Source organism: Gavialis gangeticus, unplaced genomic scaffold (assembly GCF_001723915.1).
Source record: "Gavialis gangeticus isolate Ggan-Ray unplaced genomic scaffold, GavGan_comp1, whole genome shotgun sequence".
In the NCBI taxonomy this organism is placed as follows: Eukaryota; Metazoa; Chordata; order Crocodylia; family Gavialidae; genus Gavialis; species Gavialis gangeticus.
In genome coordinates, this window is record NW_017728997.1 from 46,806,425 (window position 1) to 46,811,149 (window position 4,725).

At 52.7% G+C, this 4,725-nt stretch overlaps 1 protein-coding gene across 1 annotated transcript in view; it reads left to right on the plus strand.

The window, feature by feature from the left end:
* The window catches only part of BSN (bassoon presynaptic cytomatrix protein), a 608,147-nt gene that overhangs the window by 591,029 nt on the left and 12,393 nt on the right, over positions 1-4,725 (plus strand). The gene's annotated exons all lie outside the window — the stretch shown is intronic.

Sequence of the window (4,725 nt, forward strand, 5' to 3'; positions counted from 1 at the left end):
CTGCGGCTGTGGCTGCAGTGGCTACTGGCAGCTCTACTAAGGCTAGCACTGGAAGCAGTGGCTGGGGTCCCACTGTGGCAAGGTGCAAGGAGAGGAGGGGAGAGGAGGGGATGAGCAGCACAACTAGCCCACATGCTGCCCTGCCAGCACAGGACCTTGCTGGCCCCTGGAGGGCTCCTGGTCCCAGGAACCACTCAGGGGGGTCATGATGGGCCGGGGGGAGGGGAGGAAGTGGCAGTAGGGTCTGTGTGTGTGTGTGTGATGGGTCAGGGGTGGCAACAGGGGCAGTGGGGAAGAGAGCTGGCAGGGGAACGCTCCAGGTAGAAGCGGCTTTCAGAGCCAGGCCTGGAGCCTGCTGGCCCACTAAAGCAGCCTGGGCAGGAGGAGGCTGGCCTGGAAGGGAAGAGGCTTGCCCAGCCCAGGCCCTGAGCCCCAGTCAAGGGTTTGCTAGGAAGTGCATGGGGCCTGCTGGGGTCTGGGCACAGGTGTGGGGAACAGAACATCAGGGGCTGGCACTGCTCAGAGCCACAAAGCAGCAGGCAGGACAGCTGAAACTGGATCCGTGGCATGGTGCAGGGAGGGGAGCTGCTGCTAGGAGGGAGTGTGTGGGGGGCAGGCAGGGACTGCGGGTCAAGAGTCACAGGCACTGGCAGGGCGGGGACAGCTGTGTGTTGGGAGTGAGGGGCAATCGCACGGGCAGGGGCAGGACACCTGCATATAAGCGCTGCTCAGTGCCACAAAGCAGCTGTGGGAACAGCCGCAGCTGGACCCATGTCCTGTGAGCAAAGGGGGCAGAGACAGCTCTGATTTTCTATGATAAAAAAACCAAAATCAAATACCAAAATATATAGGTATTTAGGCTGTATTTTATTATAGTGACTGAGGCACTGGTAGGCCTCCAATTTGCTTTAAAATTGTAAATATATCAATAAAACATTGTGATCATCGGGTACACACACACACACACAGATGACCGAAATGTTCTATTGATATAGTGTTATATTGATATATATAGTGGCCTTTCATTTTAATCATGACAAAAATGCAGATTTGCGGGGGCATTAATCAGAGAGTTTTGGATTTTTAAACAGAGAAAACCAGGACCCCTGGTTATCACTAAAAAACTCCGAATGAGGAGGAATGCACTCTGTTTCTGGGTCAAGTGTTGCAATAGCTAATTTCCCTCACTGTTCCTAATTTGTACTGTAATTCTAGTTTTAAATTTTCTTGTTTCAGCTCCTGGCTATCAGCTTTTGTTCTGGCTTTCTCTATTGGGTTAGAAAGCCCTCTTCCTCTCAGCAGTCTTTGTTGCATGTAGGTGCTTTCAAGGTGTGATCAAGCTTCTTTCATTGAAGAAATTAAATAGAGCTCCTTTAGTTGCTAACTGCCAGGTAGGCTTATGGCCACAGGTCTTTCTTGCAGATCTTCTCTGAGCCCCTATCAATGTGTCTGCATGCTTTCAAAAGTGTAGACACCAGATCAGACCCAACAGGTAAAAACGGTTTTTCTTGTGCCTTGAACAGTAGTAATATACTGCCACCAGGGGGTGTGATGGAAGTGCAGCTCCATGCTGTAACTAAGAATGCTTTGCAGGAAATATTCAGAGTTACAAGGATCCCCTGGAACAAACAGAAGTTCACTGTTGGCTCCAGGAGAGAGAGGAATCTAGCTGCTGGCTGGGAGCCTGCTGCTGGTTTGCCTTAGCAACAGCCCCTTCTCCCTGCCAGCCTGTCCCTGTTTCAGAATGGGAGGGGGGAAAGGGAGCAGAGGGAGCTCCTTCTAGGGGTTCCCCAGCCAGCACTGGAGGGTGGGATGGGTGAACCAGAGTCCCCCCACCTCGGACAGAGGTCTCCAATACACTCGCCAATATACTTTAGCAGGGGCTAAAAAAACGCCAGAGCAAACTCTCTCCTCTCCCTTTCCCCCCTCCCATTCTGAAAACAGCTTGAGGCTGGCAGGCAGCACAGACAGAAGTTACAGAAGCTGCTCTGTTTTGAAACGTCTTCATCTGACCTCTCATGCAGTGAGATTTCAGATTTTCACCCAATTGGCCATTTTTGAAGCTGTCTGCATCCATGCACTTATGTTTAGTCATGGCTATAAACTGCTTCCTACAGCCAGATCTGGCAAAAATTGTCACTTACGTCTGCTCCCCCTGTTCCTTCCTCACATTTCCCTGCCTACAGATTTGAGGATCACATTGGTTTTCCTAGCCACCACAGCACATGGCATGTTCACATGCAGTTGATTTCCAGCATGACCTCTGAGTCTGTTTATGAGTCACTGCTTTCTAGGACACAGTTCCCTATCTTGTAAGCACTGACCTACTTTCTTTGTTCCTAGATGTCTGACTCTTGCAGTGGCTATATTCAGACATGGCCCTCAAATACACCTACGCATCAGTAAGCTACTTGACTCAGTTCTGTATAACATTCTGATTAAAAAAGACTAGCACAATACAAAAATCAGTGTTGCATCGTGGAAAGGTAGAAGAAGTATTGTAGTCTGTAAAAAGTCCCAACTGGTCACATAGCCTCTGAGGGTGGCATATAAAAAGAAAGGAACGGAAGGAAATATCTTATTTTGTGTCTGGTTAATGCCTTTTGGAATTGTTGTCTGGTGTCTTCAGTTGACTTTCATTGTAGTTTTGTGGTCCTATGGTGGATGAAAATCAAGTTTTGAGGGCAAGGCCTTCAAAGGACTGATGTTCAGAGTGTTCTTACCATTCCTCCTCCAAATCACTAGTTTATCTGAAATTATTTAAAATATCCTAGCTGGTGGTCTCAAAAAGCACATGTAACTTGGGGCTCATCAACCAGAAGAAGAGTTTAAGCGGGGATCCTCACAGGATCTATATGTTCTCTGATATCTAAAGTTATCTGTGCAATATCTTTATCAGAGATCTGACAGATATTATAAAATTATTGCCAAAAAAGTGACTGGGTGACACACAGATTAGTGGGAAGGAAAATGCCAGTGAGGACAGATTAATTCTAGGGAATAATGTGAGGTTCAGAGGAAGCTGGGTTCCTATCATCATGATCACCTGAACCAACCACATTTATGGGCACATCAAAACATAGTACAAAGTTATTTGACAAGACCTGTGTCCCACAGAGACATTTTGACTGGTCTTCATTAACCTGTCACTCTTTAATTCTTTACAGCCTGAATCCCATATCAGCTGTTCCGTGTCTCTGGCCATGACTGCAGGGATCCAGGTTTTCCATTTCCCACGGGAAAATGGAGAAAACCATGGATTTCCCATTTTTATCAGAGAAAATGCAGTTTTTTTTCCTTTTAGCACAGAAAGTGGCAGATTCCCTCTTTTGCAGAGAGCTCTGCAGGCTGGCAGAGCTCCAGCCTGCAAGAACTGATTGCAAAAAGGGTGGGAAACTCCCAGCCCTGTCTGGAGGGGGAGGAGAGGGCAGGGCCTGAGACGTTTAGTCAGTCCCAAGGTTTGGCTCAGGCTTACCTTCCTTCTCGAGCCTGCAGGGTTGGGTAAGTGGGGCTTGCATGGGGCTGGGGAGTTGCAGGGCAGGGCTGGGGGGGAAGCTGGCTGGGGGCTGAACTGGCTGTGAGGAGCTGGCTGGGGGCTGAGGGAGTGGGGAGGTGTTGGGGGAAGCCCTGGAGTGCCCAGGAGGCTGCACATGGACTGCCAGGGGTATTATTGGCCTGACTGAGCTCGGCACCTCCACATGCAGCTTCCTTTAAGGACCGATAGCTCCGCTCGCAGTCCATGTGCAGCCAGCCAGACACTCCAGCAGGGAGCGGGGAGGTGTTGGGGAAAGCCCTGGAGCAGCCACCTGGCTGGCAGCGCGTGGAACCAGAGTGGCCCTGGAATGGCCGCCACCACCCTGCCCACTGCTGCCATGCCACTTGCCTGCAGAGCTGTGCAGCCATGGAGCTGTGCCTGCAGATCTGTGTGGCCAGCCATGGAAAGGCAGTGGGGGGCACAGCAGCAGTGGTGGGTAAGGCAATGCCAGGGAGGGGAGAGTGGGGTCCCCCACATGGCAGCTGCCACTGCACCACCACTGCCATGCCCTGCACTGCCTTCCCGGAGTCAGTTACATGGCTCCGTGGGCATAGGTCCATGGCCACACGGCTCTGCGGGCAATGGGCGCAGGGCAGCGGTGCTCCTCTGTGGGCCACACACAGGCCGCCTGGGCGGGCACCACTACATTGACACTGTTGTGCACCATGCCACTTGCCTGCGGAGCCGTAGGGCTGTGGAGCCGTGCCCACAGAGCCATGCAGCCAGCCATGGGAAGGCAGTGTGGCAGCAGTGTTGTGGTGGCAGTTGCTGCATGTTAGCCCCACTCCCCCCACAGCCAGCTGGCTGGGTGGCTTGTGTGCGGCCCACAGAAGGGCACTGCTGCTCTGCGCTGCTTGCCTGCGGAGCCACTGCCACCTCACTGCAATCACCACTGCCACGCCCTGTGCTGTCTTCTGGAGGTCAGCCACATGGCTCCACAGGCAAGCGGCATGGGGCGCAGCAGCTGCGGGTGGTGGTGGTGGCAGTGGCAGCGGCCACATATGAGGCCCACCCCCTCAGCAGTCAGGCAGCTTGTATGTGGCCTGCAGAGGGGCACCACTTCCCTTGCCCCCCCGGCCCTGCTCCTGGGAGCAGGCACAGACACAAACTCCCCCCCATTCTAGATCTGCCCCCCCCCAGGCCCTTCCCTTCCTCCACACACACTTACCTGTTGGGGGGGGGGGGGGGGG